This window comes from Parus major, chromosome 12, assembly GCF_001522545.3.
Source record: "Parus major isolate Abel chromosome 12, Parus_major1.1, whole genome shotgun sequence".
Taxonomy (NCBI): domain Eukaryota; kingdom Metazoa; phylum Chordata; class Aves; order Passeriformes; family Paridae; genus Parus; species Parus major.
The window spans coordinates 9,099,784-9,120,617 of record NC_031781.1 but is presented as its reverse complement, the minus strand read 5'-3'; the positions used below and the strand labels follow the sequence as shown (position 1 = coordinate 9,120,617).

General features: G+C 39.0%; 1 protein-coding gene across 1 annotated transcript in view; it reads left to right on the top strand.

The window, feature by feature from the left end:
• Window positions 1–20,834, top strand: part of EEFSEC (eukaryotic elongation factor, selenocysteine-tRNA specific) — a 122,542-nt gene that overhangs the window by 80,842 nt on the left and 20,866 nt on the right. The gene's annotated exons all lie outside the window — the stretch shown is intronic.

The following is a 20,834-nucleotide window of genomic DNA, read 5'->3' as shown; positions in this document are numbered from 1 at the left end:
ATAATTTTCTATGGCAGCAAACAGTCAACATAGCAATTGATCTTCAGAGAAAGGTGAAGTTTCCTGATCCCTTGCAGAAGATGGACTATCTTTCAATTTAATTTAGAGTGTGATGCAACTGCTCTAATTTTGACCCTTTTTGCAAGTTTCCTTTCTTCTTCCTGTTACAGGATAAGAATTTCTGACAATATAAAATATCTCATGTGTTCTGTCCTAGCTGTACTTACAGTTTTGCCACCAAATAGTAGATTTTGCTATTTGCTAAATAGGTCTGAGAGCCTAATTAGCAAGCACACTTCACATTTAAAGAAAAAGGTTGCACCAGGTATGTGTTTGCTTTTAGTTTTCTGTTATAGAAAGGATTGTGGGGATTCAATGAGGTACCTTTAGGTAGGTGATGAAATGATGCATAGATGGCCTTCGAGCTGAAATGCTGAAAATCAAGATGGTGTCTTGCTTAAAAATGTAATTATGTAATGTTCTTAGTAACTTCTCTCCTGGAGGCAAAAATCTGATGAACAGAAAGAACAGACCAATGGTATTTATCTTGCTATTTCTACATTTTTGCATGGAGGAAATGGTTCTTCCTGGGACACAGAGAAGCCTTATAAAGAGTCTCTGGCACCCTTGTGGATTTAAGCAGGAACTGTAATTGTGAACCAGCAGTTACATTAAGAAAATTGTATATAGATTTAGATAATGGCATTTTTCTGTGTCTGTTGAGTTAGTGGGAAGAAATGATACCTTTCACCAAGGTGTTCATTATCTAATCTTGCTTACACTCATCAGATGTTTTACAGCAGACCTTGAAACAGAGGACCCTTTATGGTTTGTTCTTTCAATGAGAAGAATATGTAGCAGAATGCTAGAATTTAATACCTCTCTAAGGTAGGCAGAATAATACAAGTTAGTTTGCTTTGCTTTAGTCTGGGTCAAACTTGGGTGCTCTTGTTGTCTGGAAAGAAAAGGCAGTTAAATTAAGTCAGGTTGAGGGTATCAAGGAATGGGAAAGAAGCACAGAATTTGAAAAAGCCTAAAAACCTGTCTCTTTAAGAGTTCCACGGATTTGTGTGTAGGGGGAGGGCCATTGCTGTGATACTGCTTGAGTCAACTGCAGTTCACATTCCTTTGTTAGATCAGTGTTGCTTTTTTAATGTGTCTGCATCCTGTTTGTGGGTTGGGGTTTTTTTTTATTTAACTGGTCAGACTTCTCTCTCCCTTACCCCGTCCCATTCTTCATCCTTGCCTCCTCTCATACAGTCTCTTACATATTTTTTAGTGTAGACCTTTTTTTAAATTTTTCAAAAGTTATTTTTCTGTGATTCCTTCAGAAGTGTGTCAGGGAGTGGGAGGGAAGGGAAGGAAATGTCCAGGCTGAAAACTGCCTTGTACTGCCTCAATCTGGCAGTCCATCAGTCTTCTCTTATTTAAAACCAGCCAACCTCTAGAACTGAGTTAGCTTGCTCAGCTAGTTGACCTGATGATTGCTGGTGGCTGGTTTTACAAACAAACCTCTCCATGGCAGTAATATTCAAGGAGATGTGTCAGAGGCTTTTGTCCTGACTACTAAAGGTAGTGATAGACCATGGCTTGTCTTAGGGTGCTGCATGGTCCTGCTGGAACCAACACCTGCCCACATGAGCAGGCTGCATGGTCCTGCTGGAACCAACACCTGCAACACATGAGTGCTGGGCTCCCCAAGTGTTCTTCCATACTCACTTGAAAATAGCTTGTGTTTGCTATAGATCACCTGGGGAACATTGTCTTATGTCATCTGTGGGCTGAAACTTGGCAGACCACAACTGGGAATGGCAGAATGTGCATTTGTTTCTTACTCTGGCACTGCTTGTGTGCAGCAATAAGTCAGTTACTTCTCTCTGCTCTTCTGCTTTGTGAGATGGGGATAATTACTGTCCATTCTGGAAAAGAAACAGAATAATGAAATTCCTGATTTAGATTTATTCCAGGCTTAGACCATTAATATTTCTTGAAAAGACGTAATTATCTTTATTTAGAGTACAAAAAGCACATCTAGAGTACAGCATGCAATTGGAAGTTGCTCAGTTGCTGAAAGATGTCAGTAGTTTGGAAGAAATTCAGGGAAGAGCAGCAAGAATGCTGGAGAGACTGAAGGGATTGATTTATGAGGGAAAGAAGATGAAAAGAAATGCATGAAACTCGGCTAAATGATGTTTGAGTGGGAGATATGATTATCCACAAGTATTTGAAGAACATAACAGAGAGGAATCCCTAAGGGTGGTCCAAGGAGGTGGAGGCAAAGCTTAGTAACACGAAATAAAACAAAGTGTAACTTGACTATTGATATATGTTATTTTGCAGAGATGTCTTGCACTTACAGATTATCTTTGCAGAGGAAGGTGATGTATTCCAATTTGCCAAAACTCATGTAGTTTGCTTGGATGTTTGCTAGTGCAGGGTAAAACAGGTGAGCAGTAGGATGGTGGGTGAAAGTGCAGTTTATTTTTCTCTCACTTCTGATTTTGTGTCCAGGCATGCTTTTATTGCTTGAATGACAAGGTATAATCTACTTTCTAAAGTGTTTGCAGCAGCATCTAAAATTTTAAAAAAAAGTATTTGCTGGCAGATATGCTATTCTGTAGGGCTGAGTTGTGGAGCTGTTTGTGCTGTAACTAAAGGCAAAGTTTCAAGGCCTGTTAATTGACAGGATGACTCCTTTCCAGACTGGTTGCACGATCAAATGCATAAAAAGGGGGACATAATCTCTAAACTCACAAGAGAGTTTTGCATAGTTTAACAAGCTGCTTAAAAAGCAAATGGGATTTGAAAGGCAATTTAAACTATACTGCTTTTAAAGTTATGCTTTGTGTGGGTGAGGGAGTGAGCTACTGATGGAGCGCTGCTTGCTGAGGTGGGTGATATGTGGCAGCTGTTTTAGTTGTAAATGGAACACTGTATAGGGTAAATGAGTGAAAAGTATTGTTCAAGAACAAGTTTGGGGAGGCAGGAACTGTATGTTTAAGTGTCTTATTCTAAAGAAGATAAAGGCTAACAATGACAGTCTTTGGAAAACTGCTTATTTCAACATACCTTGCACCAAGGAATGTTGTGCCAGTTGATAAGACATTTAGAGGAAAGTTCAGCAAATCATTTGAATAACCTAGTGGATTTTATTTAACTGTCTCTCACCCAAGAACTGACCCTGTAAAACTGTGCTTGTTTGCAAAACCTTGATTTGTTGCTGTGTGTCTTGACATCTTCTAAAAGATTGACTTTAGACATGCCCATTTCTTTGGTTTTGGCTCATTGCATTTGTCTTGTGCTGGATTATTGTAAAACGTAGCAACTTTTTAAATCTAATTGGAGCATGTGTGATATCTCAGGCATGGTTCACTTTCTTTTCTGCCTTTCTGTCTAATTTCTAGTGAAGTGTTCATCCTTTCTGAGGCACTGCAATATGTTTGACTGCCATTCTCCTCTTTTTGACTAAAAATTGCTGTACATGACTTAGTTAAGAGTTACCTTATTTCTTAATGCGAAGGAAGCAGTGCATATCTAACACTCCTAAGAGCTGAACGCATTTCTGAATTGAGCAAATTTAAATGTAATAAAAGACACTTTTCATAAGAAGAGATAAAAATGAGAATATTGGAGTACAAACTTCTCTGTTCTTTTTAGCTATACAGGATAACAAGAGTTTTAAGTTTCTTAAAACAGGTGAAAAAAAACTGGTTTATGACTTTGTCTTTTGTTGCCAGTAACTTTTTGCCTTGTGCTTGGGAAGAGAACAAGTCCATTTCACTGTTTCCACTGCTTGTCATGGTAAGAGGGATTGAGCAAGCCATAAAAGTCTGTTCTGACAGATCTTCTCCCTAGCCCAGGACACAGTACCTCTGGGATCCTGCAGTGCTGCTATGACATGACATAAAGTGGTCAGAATTCAGCAGTGTCTTATTCTTGAGAATTCCTTGTATTCTCACATGTGAAATTAAGTGTAGAAGTGCAGAATGTGTTTCCCCCTTGCATATTCTGGATTTGGTGCATCTTTGGTGTTTTTATATTTTGCCAGTTTTTCATTGGATGAGATCCCACACTGGCTTGTAAAGTACTTAATGACATAGTGGGAGAGCTGTGATGTAAGAGCAGTACTACTATGTATGATTGCAATTCCAGTTAAAAACTGAGGGTTTAAAAGTGCAATTCAGTTTTTTTTTCAGTATTTTTTAGCATTCCACTTAAACAAGGAAGTTGACTAGAGGTTAAATAGCATGAGGTAAATTAAGGTTATGTGGAGATAGGAAAATTAAACAGTAAAATAATGTGTATCACATTGTCTTCTGTAACCTCCTCCTTAAGAGCCATCTTTATTGTATTCTTTTTTGATATTTGATTTATTTTTTTTTCATTAGTATTCAAGGCATATGTCTCTTTGTTCAGGTAGGTCTTAACACACCAATGTAGCTGGCATTTGTGGAATATTACTTTCAAGGGTTTGGGTTTTCTTAATTGTAGGAGACAAGCTTTAAATAGTTGACTGTAGATAAATGTCATATTCCCAACTGTGTGGTTTGGAGGGCACTCCTTACTGACATCAGTAGGAATGGGGCAGTCTAAACCTTTTCATTGCAATGAGAATAATTAAACATCCTGTCACTAAGCAGCATACTTTTTTTGTGGGAGATCTTGACATTTGTAATTCTTTGCTTGTGTTGCATTAGAATAGGATAATCTTCTCTTAGGCAAAATGGAATTTAGGCACATTTAATGTCCTTGTTTTCCCAGCCTGGCTTCTGTTTTAATAAACGAAAATAAAAAATTGTTGGCTGCAAGGGTCTGGTGGGTTGCCATCCTTGTCAGTATCAGGTGAGGCTGAGCAGGATTTCAGTCAAGAGGAAAAACAAAAGCCCAAGGGCAAAGAAATCTGTGTAGCTGTGTTTTATTTAAAAGCTGGAGATTAGCTCTGCTTGTTCTTTCACAGTCTCTTTTCCCCTACCCTCTAAACCAAACAAAACCTAAAATCCTTAAGGGGTACTTCAGGCATAAATCTCCTTCTCTCCTTTTTGCAAAAGTTGGCTGGTGTAGTATGGACAGAGGCTGGAAGTGGATTGTTGCCAGGGAGGCATCACTTCCTTGTATGATCCCCTCTTGAGCAGATTAAACTGCAGTGATGTGGACCTGGTGACCACATAGGAACTAGGAATTTGTACTGCATTTACACAAAAAGGTTGACCTGAAGGAATCAAGTCTACCTTTTCAGTGTGACATCATGTGAGCCCATATTGACCTTTGAAGCTGAATAACCAGATTTATTGACATTAAAGTGTTCTTGTGGAACCACAGTCAAAATTTGTGTACATTCCTTCTGAATGAAAATAGAAGTCAAGGAAATGTTAAGTTACTAACTGCCTGTCTGCCTCATTCGTGATAGGATTGGGAGATCCTGGTCTTGTTTGCAATGACAGAATTGCAGGATGGAACCTCTGAACTGAGAGCTTTGAAGGGGGAATGTGTTGATTGTAAGATTGGTTTCACAAGCAGCAGGTCATTGCACACTAGAGCAGATGCCCTAGTGTTCCCAGGGGAGGTTATGACTCTTCTTTGGATTTAAAATTTCCACTGGAGTGTCTGTCCAGCAGGTTGTTTTCCTGGGATCAAGCAGACATGGATTATGGAATTATCAGGCATCAGGTGATGTTAACACCATTTGAATATGTCTGCAAGAAAAGAGTCCAGCTCCTGTGTAAACCCTTGTGTTGGGTACAATATGGGCTCCACAGCGATCCTCCAGGTCATTGAAAAGAGTGAGGGAGCCTTTTATTTCACTGCCACTCACCCTTTCTACTCTTGTGCAAGAGGAGTTTAATGGAGGTGTCATTAGTGCAACAGAGGGAGCACTGGTGGTTCTGCACCACCTGATGGAACTGCAGTGTGTCTTTCCTACAGACCTCATCACACCAGTGACCATCACACTCCCCTTGAGGTCAGGGCTGTTGAGTTGCCTTCAGGAAGAACTCCTCTTGCTCTGACCAATCCTGCCATGGCAGTAAAGAGCAGTGTGTACTGAACCCTTTTTGCTCAAGTGTGAGCTCAGCCCCAAAGCAAACTGAGCTTTCACTCTGGGCTTTGCTGCCTGTTGGGTTTGTGTTAAGTTCATTTCTATACAACTCAGCAGAGCATGTTTTTCTGAGCTTACTGTTTGTATGTGGAGAGCAGTAAGGATGTAGGTGCTGCCTCAATCTGTAAAGACGATTGCCTTGAAAAGACAAGGTGGTGAAGTTAAGCATTTAGAACTTCAGATATAAAAAAGAATATCTTAATTAGCTCTCCATTGTGAGATGCATTATGATACCAGGTCTAATTAAGTGATTGCATTCCCCACACTGACACACACAAGAAAGACTTTGCTGGTTTTGGTGATGCTTTGTAATTGACTTGTTGTCCTGTACTGAAGTATTTTTTTCTCCTCAGTGAGTAACCAACTCCTTTATTTTTTGCCTTTCACTGGAGTCCTGCTGTAAATATGAAATTAATTATTTGTGCTATTTATGGGAAAAAAATCCTATTAATAAAAAAACAATTCCATCAGATGGGATTTGTTTGACTATCTTAACTTCTATAGATTCTACCATTTGAGAAAGGAAAAAAAAAAACAAATCCACAACCAAAAGAAACACCACTTAGTAATCACTTGCATACGTTTTCTTTTCTTAATATTTGTTTCCAGTCTCCTCTGAGTTTCCCTTCACTTTGACTAAGGGAGTGTTAATGCTCTCACCTCCCTCCTCCTTGCTTCTGTTCTTTATTTGTCTGCTACTGCATCCCCTGCCCTTCTTTCTTGGTCCCTGAAGTTGGATGCCACTAACAGCTTGGTTTGTCCTCAAATATTTCTACCAGCATTTTCAGGCTTATGTAGGGATGTGCAAGGCAGAGGTGATGTTTTCTTACCTGGGAGTGTTCTAGTTCTGCAATATTGTGAGTTCTTGAAAGGAAGGGCTGAAGGGAAAATCCAGTCTAGCTCTGTGCCTGAAATTTCCCTCTGCAGATGGAGACTGTTGGGAATTGAGCTGCCAAAACAGTCTGCTCCAAGTCCATTCTAATTAAGCTTCCTTTTTTGCCTCCAAGAACAGCAATTGCTCTACTAGTTATCCTGAAGTTAAGTTTCAAATCCCTGTTGCAAAATAGAAAGATGGTATAATGGAATTTATTTATCTTAATTTCAGGATAAAATCGGGATCTGATAGTATGGGAAGAGCTTGGGAGATGACTGTAGGTTTTTACAAGTATTTTTGAAACTGAACAGTTGTTGTTTCCATTGGCAGTGACATAGGTAGTCAGCTGTCCAAAGTACTCATGATAGTAAGCCCACAAAGAATGATTTTCATTTTATTAAAAGAAAAAAAAAATCTGTAAAGATTGTTTCTTTTCTTAGATAAACTCAGGTCATATATAAGATTCTTCTAAGCCACAATAGCTAGATACATAAATTAAACAAACTGAGATTTGCACTCAGTTGCATGTTTTTAGGATCTGGGATTTCAAAAGAGGTGCACTTATCTTGAGATTTGTGGTAAAACTGAGAGCTGGAAATGCTGCTCTGTATAATAACCTTACTTCTGTGTAGAGTCTCTTGTGGTCATAAGTCTTTCCAGTTAATCCAGGCTTTGTTATTTTGGGGGAATGTAGTTATTGTGGAAAGTTGCATTCCCTGGGAGAAAATAAGCATCTTGCACACTTAGGGCTGTTGCTTTGCTGAATTTTGAATAATTATAACAGCAGCTGTAAGCTCTTGGAGCCTATTGCCCAGTCCAGCTCTCTGGCAGGGCATGTCTGCAGTGGATGTGGCCAAACAGGCTGCTCCATTTGCCTGTATTTGTTCTGTGCTTGTATGTGCCATCATTTCACCATTAACTTACTTGCACCCCATTTCCAAATTATTTAATACCTTTGGCTCCATGCTGCTGTTATGTAAGCTGCCTGTCAGGCTGTTGAGTCTTGCTTCATGTGCTTAGGAAATCCTTGGTTCAATGGGGCTCCTTTACTGAAGGTTACCTTTTTGAAGAAAAAGGAGGAAAAAATCCATCATGTGGGTGGGAGGCAAAATTAAATACTCAAAATGAGTAACTGAATGAGTTTATTTCTCATATAAAATCCTACCCTGTTTTGCATATGGTGATGGTTCCATAAACACACAACTACAGAATAGAACTATATTCAGGTTTTAAAATTTTGCTACATTTTTATTTTGGATATTTTTCATTTTAAGTCACTACAGTCACTACAAACCAAATATCCTGTTCCTTGCAGACCAAATTCTTCATTTAATTTTGGCTTCACTGGGTTTATGCTGCTGAAGTTGCAAACAATTTGGATCAGAACGTGGCATGGAACAACACGATTGCTCTTACTTTCATGAAATAGTACAGAAGTTTAGTGTACCACACATCCTGCAAACAAGAGCAGGATGCATGTGTGCTACCTTCTGTCTGGTTTTTGTTGGTGTCCTTTTCAGGTGTTTCATTTTGCAAATTCAATACGCGCTTGCTGTAATTTCAAATGAGAAAACATTTTTTTTCTAGAAAAAGAATATAACCTTTTCTTTCTCAAATACTTGCCCTTTGCAAGTTTGGGATGCTTCAGTGGGTGCCTTGGAAAAATGTGCAGAAAGAAGAAAATACAGTTTCTTCTGAGGAGTTACAAAATGTCATAAAAATTTCTGTTGGTTTTCTGCTGCTCAGTTAAGTGTTGTCCTTCTGGCAAGGAAGGGTCTTTTTTCTTGCTGAGGACTTAGCTGATGTCAGTGCAGCTAAATATGAGGGATTCAGGTAACCAAACTGCCCAAATATGGTACTTTTTAAAGTGATCCTTAAATTCTCCGAAAAACAGTGCAGGGGATATACACAATTACTTCTTTCAATGTTTATGGTGGAATTTTACTTTGAAGGGTTACATTTTTTGGTGAAATACTCTGTAGACAGGTGGACCAAGGGTTTCAGGATGAGCTGGTCAGTAGGAACTTGCTCTGTCCTATTAGTAGTGGACAGCTTTCTCCAAGAGCCCCCTTGTTTACGTAGAGAAAGGAAGTGGAAGCCATGAATCCAAATTTTATGTGCCCAGGTCTGTAGTTTATCTATACAATACCAAAGAAAGAATTATTTCTTTCATCTTTATTTCCACTTTTTTGTGTGCAAAATGGGATACTAGTTTTTGGATGTTCCAGTTTTCACTCACAGCTTTGCAGTATTTGGGTGGAAAATACTTAGGTTACAAGCCTTTACATAACTTTGATCTTCTCAAGTCTCCACAAGGGTCACTCATGCATTCAGGTTGCCCCCTCACCATGAAATTTCTCTCCCTTTCTGTAAACTGTTTGTGCTCGTTTACTTGATTTTGATCGTTCATCCCCTGGGCCTTTCACCTTCCCTTTCCACCAGTGTTTGTTCTGATGGCTTTTTGAAGTCTGAGTAAAAACATACACCACAGGGGCTTCCTGGAGGCATAGAGCTTTGTGGTTTGCAAATTGTAGAGTATTTGAAGTATTGACTCGCAACAGTGGCCAGTTCGCAGGGTATGAGAACTGTTGTGTGACAAGGACGTTAACCTTGAGAGCCTGATCCATGTTTTGAGTTTGGGGACAAAAAAAATAGTTGTTCTTAATACTGTGCATTGACTTCAAGGAAGTCTGTGTAAAGCAGTCTTTGGTTGTGTTTTCACAAAGGGATTTGAGTGTTTAATAAAGAATAGGAAATAACTGGAGCTTCAATAGACCTTTCTTCATAGGAGGGGCTCTACTGTAACATGATTTTGTATAATGTTATACATAACCAACAAAAGCATTTCCTGTCTGTACCTACAGTATTACTGCATTAACAAAATCTGTAAAAAATACTTTTAAAAGTACTTAATATATGGAATAAAAATTATAGGAAAAGTAGAGAAGACCATCATCCTGCTTAGAAAAGTCTTTCATGTAATATCTGAAGTTGTAGCTTCAAGCCAAAGAACTCCATATTGCATGCTTATGTACTATGGGTTTTATGACAATATTTTTTAAAACCTCTGAGCCCTCAATTCCCCTCACAGTTTTCCCTTTATCCCTGTCAACTATTCCAGATTAGCAGATTAAGACAATGAGGTGATTCAGAGAACCTGTTCTTTCCTGTTACAACTGATGAGTTACCCATTTGATGTTTTTGATGTTTTACTCTAATCCATTTCTACTCTCCCCTTCCCACTCAATTCCCTCTCTTTGTCCATTTGCCTTTTCTTACTTCTGCAGCCCCTTCCCCTGATCTTTCTCACACAACCCAGAGCAGCCTCTGTTGCTTCTTAGGTTTTTTTAAAAAGGGTTTTAAAAAGGGTTATGTATATGTGTGTGTATGTATATGTGTGTGTATATATATATGCAGAACCATGAACCAAGAAGATGAACCTTTGCCATCCCTGTGATTACTTTGTTGTTCTGACCTAAACCACATCATTGTATGTAAATGAAGAACATTGTTTGTGTGGTGCACGTTCTTGCTGTGCACCTGAGGATTTTTAATTCAGTATAAGTTTGCTGCCAGGTATGTATTTACTCCTCAGTGCATTTGCTTTCCTTCACAGTTTCCTGTCTGAAAGAACAGCATTCTCTCTCCCTAATATAGCCAGTTGATGTGTGGATATCTTAGGCAAGGGACAGTTTGCCTGCTGAAGTATCAGCTCATCAGGAGTGGAATTAGAACATGAATGCAGCCTGAAGAGTATTCATTTGTTTTCTTTACGATTGCAGTGAATTATCTTTTCAAGCTCCTGCAATGGTAACACAGGCTGTGCCAAGCAGCATGTGCCAGGCATAAGAGAAAGAAGATGTTTTTTGAGGCCTGAAAATGTGCTAAAGAATGCAAGTTCCTGCTGACAGGAGAGCAGGCTGTATATCATGAACTGGGGATTTTCTTTTCATGGCTCATTACAATTGATTGTTCTCACTAGTACCTCCTCAGAAGATGTTCAAAGATTATAGTCCCTTTGGAGTTCATGTGGAAATTGATGCCTGCTTCCCCAGTCCCAGACTCTTTCCCCTAGTTTTTCTTCCTATTTTCCTTGTTACGCTCTGAAGCGAGTAATTGGAGGACATAACATAATTGGATTTAGTTGTGGGTTTTATTTTTCTGTCTTGAAATTGTGCATATTCAGAGTAAGATTGACTTATTCAGTAAATTATCTGTGTTTTTATTTTTTATTTGAAGTGAAATTTAAGCTTGGTTTTATTGACCCAGGCTCTCTGTTGAGCTACTCTTCTTTCCAAGAGAAGTTGAATGTTTTTAAGAATATTTTTTATTTTTCCATTGACCAAGGCCAAATAGAAAAGATTTTTTTGGGGAAAATACTAAAGTTTAATATTTGATAATTTATTTCTGTGAAAAATCAAATTAATTTCTCACATCTGTGAAAATACTACAACTGGACTGTTTCTGTTCAGTTGATCTTTGTGTAATTCACACTAGTGTTTAATCTTAAATATGTGATTAGATTTCAGAATAAATGTAAGCTGGGACAAAAGCAGGAGTGAGTCTCTTTTAGAACTAACTTCTTGTAAGCACAGGAAAAAAGTTCTGTTTGGCATTTGGAAAAAATTACAGGTAGATTAACAACAGATTTTAAATGTAATTTCTCTGTAAGATTTTGAGCTTTAATAAATACTGATTCTTGTAAGAAGACTATGCTGTAGAGTTTTGCAAATTAGTTTGGTTGAATAACCTTATTTTCTCTAATCTTCGTAAAGAAAGGATGGATTTGTAGTATACACAAATGATTGCTTTTCGGGTGGCTAAGAAATGAGAGAAATCTTGTAAACATGGGGAAGGGTCTGTGTTATTCAGCCTCTGAAGTTTCCTGGGTTTGCTTGCTGACGGTTGGGAATCTTCTGTTCAAGACCTGTCGATTGCCTCTGTATTTAAAGCTTTTAATCTTATATTAGATAGTAGGTTTTGATTTCAGGACACACATACATATGGGTTACACATAGAACAAGAGGAAGCATGTTATGGATTCCCTGCTACTTGCATTGAACCAGGTAGAATTGGCTTGGGGAGGAAAAGACCATCTGTAAGCAAATTGATGGAGGGTATTTGAGTCCACCCCTGCCGATTATTTCTAATTGGAGCTGTCTGAGCCAGTCTTAATACAATTTAGATATCACCAGCCAGAAGGATTTTATTTATGGAACAGGGCCTGTTGAAACTTCCTCCGACCCTGGAGAAGCTGTGAATGAGAGAGAGCTGATCAAGCAGGCATGCCTGGCTAGCGTATGCATTTCTTTAATAAGGCAGGGATTGATGTCTTTTGCAGTTCAGGGGTTAGATAAACAGCAGTCCCTCGGTTCAAGGCTCTCCATGTTCAGTTGTTTGTTTATATGGATCTCAGAAGGTTAGCTTAGCCTTCTTGACATCCCCAGGGAGCTTTCCTGACCATGCTATAACCTTGTCTGCTCCAAAGCTGCTCAGGAGGTGTCGCATCACCTTCTAGGAAAAGTACTGCCTGAGTGGAGTGTGCAGCTCGGACCTGGTCTCGAAGAAAGGTAGATGTAATCAGAGTGGTTGGAACACTGGGTCTGTCTTCAGGAACAATAATAATTTGTAAATAATTTGCACATGTAATGTATGTAAGTACGGTGCTTTCATTCTGAGACTTGATGTTTGCACAGGGATGCCTACAACAAACAACTGAGGCTCTTACTGATTGCAGTTCTGAGAAATCTGTGACATACATGCCTAAGTTCACCAGAACTTTGAGGCTGTCTTACTAATTTCTGCTTCTCTTGACTTGGCAGTGGTAGCCCATTAAATTGAATGGGATAAACTCCAAATAAATAAGTAGCTATGTTAATAATTTTTTATTAAAAAAATTAGTGATGGCTACATGTTGAACGATACAGAGAGTTAAAGCATGCATCTCATTAGGCTGATTTCCATAGCTATTCTGTCCCGGTTTTCCTCCTCCACAGAGGATGATGATGGTCACATGAGAAATGAGAAAGGAATGGTGCAACTTCATCTGGGTCTTACTGCAGTGTAGTTCTGATGAGTACAGTTGTTCTGGAATTTAAGGATGACTTTGCTCAGGGTTAGAAGTGTGCTTTATCACATGTGGGACTGGCTGATTTTAAAATGTGACATGTTACGAAGTTGGCTTAAATCCCAGAATTTGTTGAATTAGTTTTTGCTGATTTGATGTCTGGTTACTTGTACTTCATTTTTCTGCAGTGCCTTCAGTCTAATGCCATGCAGACCCAAACAGACATTAATAAACTGGCTGCACATCACAGCACTGCTTGTGAAATATCCTCTTGTACAGATAGGGAAACTGAGGCTAAACATGTTAATGGCCACTGGACATTTTTGGGAGAGCAGAGAACTGTATGGTCCTTCCTGTCTTGTAACCATCAGTGTTGTGCTGCTTGACCTGCCATGGCTTTCTTTGAGATCAATTTGTGCACTCCTAGAGCTTCTCAGGAGACCTGAACTTTGTCTGGTGTGCTCAAGTAGGACGATGCTCTTAAAGTACCCTGTCCTGTACAAATCCATATGGATGGCATCCCAGCTCAAAGGTGTTCAGAGTGTGGGGGAGAGGACACTTCCATGCTGGCTGAGGTTTCAAAGTGCCAAAATATGAACATCTTGTCGCTTTTAAATAGTGTGTGGGGTCTGACTTCGATGTTGGGTTTCATATTTAATCAGTATTAATATGATAACAGGAATGTGGCAACTGAAGCGAACACAAAGAGATTATCTTCTTAGCCAAATGCATCCATTAGCTAGGAAATATAGGTTTCTATTAAATGAAGCAGACAGATGGAGTATTGGAGGTGACTGAGAACAGGAGGGGGAGGGGGCTAAGAGGTGAAAGTTGAGGTTTAGAAAATCTCTATAAAAATAAAAACAAACCATCCATCTTGATGGCTGGCGTTTTACCCTCCCGTTGCACTTTCAGGATGGTGCTCCGATTCCTATCAAGAACATTATGCTGAAATTTAATCCAACAGAGCACTTACTCCTGCCAAACTCTGGCTCAGCAACTGCTCTGCACCCCTAGAAAGAAGTGGCCAACAAAGCTTCAAATACAGGACAGTGTTGTGCCATCTTCAGGAAAGCTGCTGCTTTGAGATCCCAGGGGAGGACAGATTGGATCTTGTCCCTCTGGTTTGTTGGGGTTTTTTTGATTTTTGCTAGAGAAGCACGTTAGGGAAACAAAGTCATGTTCCAGCATTTCAGAGCGGTTGTAAAGTAAATTATTCATCTCTCTGTGTGTATGTATAGGAACCCTGATCTCATAACTGTTGTAACAATGTTTATAACCAGTGTTTGAAACCAAGGTTATAATAGTATAAATAATTTTAGATAATGCAGATAACAGGAAGAAAATAATATAATTAGAATTTTACAAGGTGGACAATTCACCAAGATAGATGGAGTAACACAATACATTAAAAAAAATAAATCTGTAACAGCACAAACATGACACTGGTGACAGGAAACATCTGCATTGCCAACTGTCCCTGGGCTGGCCACAGCCTCACATCTGCACCACCAGCCTGGGAGCTGTGTGTGCTCCATTGTATGAGTGCACATCAGACCCTCTGTTCTGCCACAGAGGTTTGGGATATTTTCTTTGGGCATTTTGTATTGGTTTTAAGTCCATAAGCATTTTACTTGAAAACGAAATTGAAGAAACCATGTAGGATGGTGCTGCTTAGGAAGAGTGGGCTAAGTGTGAACAAACTGTAGTTCATTTTTTTTTAAAGCTGTTTTGAATTGGACCTAATTACTGTCATAGCAAATTCTGCATGTGAGCACTGAGAGTCTGGTTGGCTGCAAACAATTTTTCATTGCTCATTCTTTCATCCCATTTTGATTTTGCTGCCAGTGATTATTCCTCCCCTGGATTTTGAGGAATGTGCCAAGCTTCCTCTGGCTAAGCTTTGTGTGGAGTTTTAGATTTGGTGATGGTGGGGAATAGAAGAGGAAAAACTATGTGGCAGGAGGGAGAAGCAGCATCACTCTTCTGTCTGCTCTTTCCAGGCTTCACACAGTTCTGTAAATGAATTTTATGTTCTTTTACATAAATTCACTATTTTTTTTTCTGCATTACTTCTGCTTGATTTTTTTCTAAAGCCCTTAGGTGTTAACAGAAACGGGACACATGGAAAGTCCAGGGTGGACTTTTCTTGATCCTCTACACTTGGCCCATTGTCCATCTCTAAGCCGGTGCCAAATTAACAGTGACCGGTCCATTTGGGCTGCACAAACCAAATGTTCTACCATCTCTGGATCCAGGAAGATTTTAGAAACTAAAACTTCACAACCAGATTTGAAACATCTTCCATAGTGTTCCTTGTTCATTTATACAGATTTTTTTCCCCTGATCCTCAACATGTGGTGAGTAACATGGAGACAGTTCCTGGGAGAAGGTGTGTAGGGCTGGGTGATGGTGCAGATAGGCACGTGCCTGTTCCCAGCAGGGAGGTGTGTGCTTTGCTGGCTTCATGAGCGGCTGCAGGAGGTGCAGAGCCATTTTTCAGGCTGTCCTGTCATTCCTGCTTGGGAACCTGACACATGGGCCTAACTTTCTTGCTTGTGTTGTTTTTTAGGAGGGAGGGAGGTGACTGGGCGGCTAGCCCCCTTGACAGGGCAGTTTTAAAACATTCATAAAACTTTTATTGGGCTGCCACCCTTATAGATAAATATTTTCTGAGTTTATGGGCTTATTTTAAGGATTGAAGCTTAATAGCAGCTTTGTAGCCCTATCTGTCCCCAAAATAGCCTTTTGGCAAGCCATGCTTGGAGGCTGCCATGGTTTTCTAGGTCTTTGGAGTTTCTTCATCACTAAATTATTACCCTTTTGCCTCCTTCCAGCTTTGTCTGACTAAATGTGACCAACTGTTAAGTCTTACCCCTTCCCCCAGCCTTGCTGAAAGCTGATGCTGTGTACCCATATTTGGTCATCATGAAGGGAGAAAGATTGCTGTAGTTATAAATTAATTCCTTTTATTAAATTGGGTTTGTTAGACCTGTTTTATATGGGTTTTACTTATCAGTCTTTTCTTAATGTTACATGTGATTTTAAGATGGTGCAGGCCAGTGGCATTTCAGACACGTACTGGCACTTTTCAGGCACTTTCTCAATGTGCTTCCACAAATATAAAAGCTTTACAGCTCGTCTCAGCATTAAGTGGGGAAACCAGTGGGCTTGCAGCCAAGGCTGTACAAAGGAATGCTGTATGTAGTGCTTGGAGGAAGATGGAGCTGCAGTATGAGCATCCTTGCCATTTGATTTCACTGTGTTGTGTCCAAAGAGTTTTTGTGGATTTCAGAGTGGGCTTTTTGCTCAGCACCGACTGAAGACAGTGTGTGCATTTTGGCTGCCCTGGGAGAGTCATGGCTGATCCCCATGTGTTCCAGCTCCTGAAAAGTGAATGTTTTTAGCACCTGGAGCACTACTAAATGTCATGGCTTCTTTGAATCCCTGTACAGTTGCTGGTGTCCCTTCTTTTCTTACCAGAGGCAGTTGTAATACCTAGAAGGAAAGTGTGTGACTTCTTTTTTTGTTTACTCAGCTGTGTTTTATGACACTACGTTCAGTGACTGATTTCCTGAACAGCAAACTGCTGTGGTATTGTGTCATGGTATTTTCTTTGTCTCATCCCAAGTTTTTTGGGGGTGTGAGTCTTTGTGTGCAGGAAACCCTTTTCCACTATATGTGATTGTTGGTCCCTCAAACATGCTCACAAGAGTATGTTTGAAAGAAAAGAGTATGTTGTCTCACAAGAAAAGTGCCACAAGTAGGAAACAACTTAAAGGTTGGGTTCAGAGATACTTGTGAAACACTAATCTGTAGAACTGATAAAGAAAATAAGAACTTCAGGACAATTGAAGAGCTTAAAATAGACTTACCTCCCTTAAGAGGGTCACTTGGTCTTAACAGATGTAAAGAAAAAACCCAACCAAAACAACCCACTTGCTTTATTTTGGGTGAGGTTGACAATTTATATATAGTCAGGGAACTCCCTTTTCCAGTCCAGTCACAGTTCAGCAATACATTTGCTGGTTTGTTGGTTTTTTCTTTCTTCTAAAAATAGGAATATCTATTTTTGTACAAAACAATGCCCTGAGACTTTTGTTTCTGTATTTCCATGACTTCTTTTTTTTTATGTCAGCGCATCTTGGGGCTTGTCCTGAGTCTGGAGCTGATGTAATAATAGTGGTTTTCATTGTAGCCATCTGATATGATGCTTAGAATATGAAACTGTTTACTTTTGCAGGACTGTTTTTCTGCAAGTTTGACACTGATGAAGAGAAAAAACCATAGGAGTCAAGAAAGTTGTATTCAATATAAAATTGGAATCAAACAGCTTATATGCTCAAATAACCCAGCACAACAATATACCTACCTCAGTACAAGCAAAGAGGTTAAGGCTTTTATTTTTTTATTTTTCTTTTTCTCCACAAGACTGTTGAGTTCTGACATTGTCCAGCAAAATTCTGGGTGAGGCTTTTTGCCAGCAAATTTATGGTGGTACTGTGAAGAAGACTGTGGAGTTTAGGTTTAGCACCAGTGTAAGTCCATTTTCTGGAGCTTTTCAGTGTGCTGTCTTTTGGGTTAGTTATTGGGTCAGCCAGAAGCCTGTTGGCATTGAGTGTTGGTAATTTTTTTTTTAATTGCTTGTCATAACAGCATGTTTTGATCCACTGCATTCATTCCCTGTTGGGGATTAATCTTGAGAAGAAAACTGGATGTTGCCTAATTCATAAGAGTTGTAAATTCTTCTGGAAAGGTAACCAAAGGTGTACTTTCAGGAAATACCCTATTGTAAGTTGAGATTTCTCTGGATAATCTGATAATTTTCCATAATTATATCAACATCTTACAGTTGTAAGGACACAAATAGATCAAGTTTTTAGCAAATACAACTTACTAGTTTTTGGGGTTTTTCACTCTTTCTTTCTGGTCCCTTTTGTTTGTGTTGTAAGAAGACAGTAGGCTTTTGGTTTGTTGGTTTGGGGTTTTTTGCCAACAGCAAGCTCAGCAAGCTGAGAGATACTTCTGATTCTTATTTGACTTTTGAACTTTGTGTCTATGTTTTCTTTTGTTGTGGTTTAAATTTCACATCACTCAGAAGTCAATGCTTCTTAAGGATGTAATTTACCTTCAACATGATTCTTCTTGCTGGTGCATGGATGGTTCAAGCACTGTGGTTCTGATGGGAAAGTATGAACTGCAGGCAAGAACTCCTGCTGTGGAAACAGAAATAGTGAAACAAGGAACAAATATGGCTTCAGGGTAAAAAATACACTTCTCAAGTTTTGTTGTAAAATAATTAGCCTTCTGTGGAGGCACAGAGACCATAGAAAAAGCACAGGAGCTGCTCAGTTGCCTGTGATTTGACTTAAAGTTTATGACCTTGAGTAATGTGCCTGCTCAACCACACTTAACAAAAGCATATTTGATGAAATGTTAAATTCATGAATTACATCTCCATGGAAAGCCTTCTTTAAAATTTGTAAAATCAGAAATAAATCAACATCTTCAGACCTCAGCAGAGTTGTTTAAATATGGAATTGAAAGGAACAGGCTGTTTCATCAACAATGACACTTTGTAAACTTACACAGAATGTGTAGCTTTTCTTCAGGTTGAAAAAGAACTCTGTATTCCAAGGTATTGTATAAAGAACTGTAGCATTAGGAACTGTGTTTTCTAAGTGGGGAAGCTGAGACAGAGGTGAAATAATGTTGTGAACTGATGAAAGCCAAAGAAGTAAAACTGCCTGGGCCTAGGATTCTTAATTTCCAATCTAAGTGTCTGCCCATTAGGGCTGCAAATATTTGAGAGCAAGTTGTGTGACAGTTTGGAGGCTTCTGTACGGCAGTGTCTGCCCCTTTGTTTTCCTTCTTGTGAGCAGCAGTTACTGGTTCAGTTGTCCTCTCATTTCAACCATCAAATTTGTAGAGTTACTCCCAGTTTATTCTTATAAAAAAGATTTTACTTATGAGAGAATAAACTTGATGTCCCTGCTCACACAGCAGCTAGGGCTGGTGTCCCTTCCATAGACCTGTCAGCCCAAAGCCTTGCATGGCATTTGGGAGCCTGTTCTCTTTTATTGCTTTGTGAGTGTTATTTATCTGCTTTAATGTAAAATACTGGAATTGTTCTTTTTTATTTCATTTGATTGGGGATTTTTTTAAGTAGTTGGGTACTACTGTATTGAAACAAAAATAGGAAGTGTTTTCTTTGACTAGATGCTAGGATTACTATATAACAATGAAAATGCAGTTTTTGTTTTCTTGGAGAATTTTTACCTTTGTTTTTCATGTATTGGGCATCACATCTGATACTAAAGCACTGTATAAAACATCTCTGTTGAAAACTGGATATTTCCCTGTAAAGCTGGACAGATTTTATTTTTTTTTTAATTTTTTTTAGGTCACAAGAAAGTTTGAAATGCACAATAGCTCTGAACATTAACTTTTCACTTTTTCCCTGGAACTTTTGAAGAGAGACTTGCATTTTTTGGCATTGGTCAAGTAGTCTCGTCTTGATAGACTTGCCTTCTGTAGTGTCTTTGTATTAAGTGTTCCCCCTGGGGCTCCATCTTGTGTTTTAATTCCCAGTTTGTTGCTGATGTATGGGCTCTTCTGTTAAATAACTTTTGTTTTCTATGCCATTATGCCTACATACTTTACTTGATTTGTGTTGCATACAGACTGTTTTCCTCTTGTTGTGTTTGGAACTGGTTTGTAATAGGGTTATTGTTATGTAATTCTGACTGAAAGTTACAACTTCATCAACAAACACAAAGTGCTTGTTCTGTTTGAAAATTTGTGTCTTACACTCTACATGAACTATTTATCCATTATGTGTTGGTTTTTATCGTTTAAATAAAAGAAACCGCTATTTCATACATGCTGCAACTTAGGAAGTATTAAAGATTCACTGGTATGTAGAGCACTTACTGCTGTGAACACAAGTGAAGAGCTTCTGTAAACAATTGATTCAAGATTTCAAAATAACACAAGTGCTGAGAAAACTGCTGCACTCAACTATACTGTCACATTTTCATGGATTAATGAGTTACTGTTTGTTATCTCAGTGATAGCGACTGTCTGAGTGCTCAAACCCCATCACAAATGTGCTATAAATTCATAACCTTGGATCTCTCTTTAAATCCCAGTGAAGATGTTTTGTAGTGAATACGATGTGCTGAGGAGCATTTTGCAGTTACTGAAGCTCACTGATAGGCACTGACTTGCTTCTGTGTCTGAGCTGTAAAATGACAAACGGTTGAAAAATATATCCTTTGTGCCAAGATCAGAGATTTCTGCCTGCAATTGTAGAGTGCTTTAGAGCAATTCCAGAAGATACTCAGATGTTGGCTGGAGAATACATTCATTCTTCCAAGTGGTGAATATTCCACCAGTCTGTGACTCTACTTTTGTCACTGTTACTTATGGACTTACTGTGCTTCAGCGATCCCCAGCCTCCTCATGCTTTCTAGTCTTCCTCCCTGTCTTGACCCCCAGCTTCATTTACACTTTTTACCTTGCAGTGTCTGTGATGGAAAGCACTGTAAATATGAAGAGAACTCCTGGTCTGTTGAATCCATTACTTGGGTGTACCTGTGGTGGGCATGTTAGTGTGTAGATCTAGTCAAGCTTGCAGAACTGGTCAGTGTACTTTATTTGGAGCACGTTCAGTCTATTTATCTAAGTAGGTAGTATTGCAATTAAAATCTTTTTCAGTGGTTTGTCCTTTTGAAATTACACTTAAAAATTCCAGAAGCTTTTTGAAACACAGACTGGCTGTGTTTGGCTTGGGATGG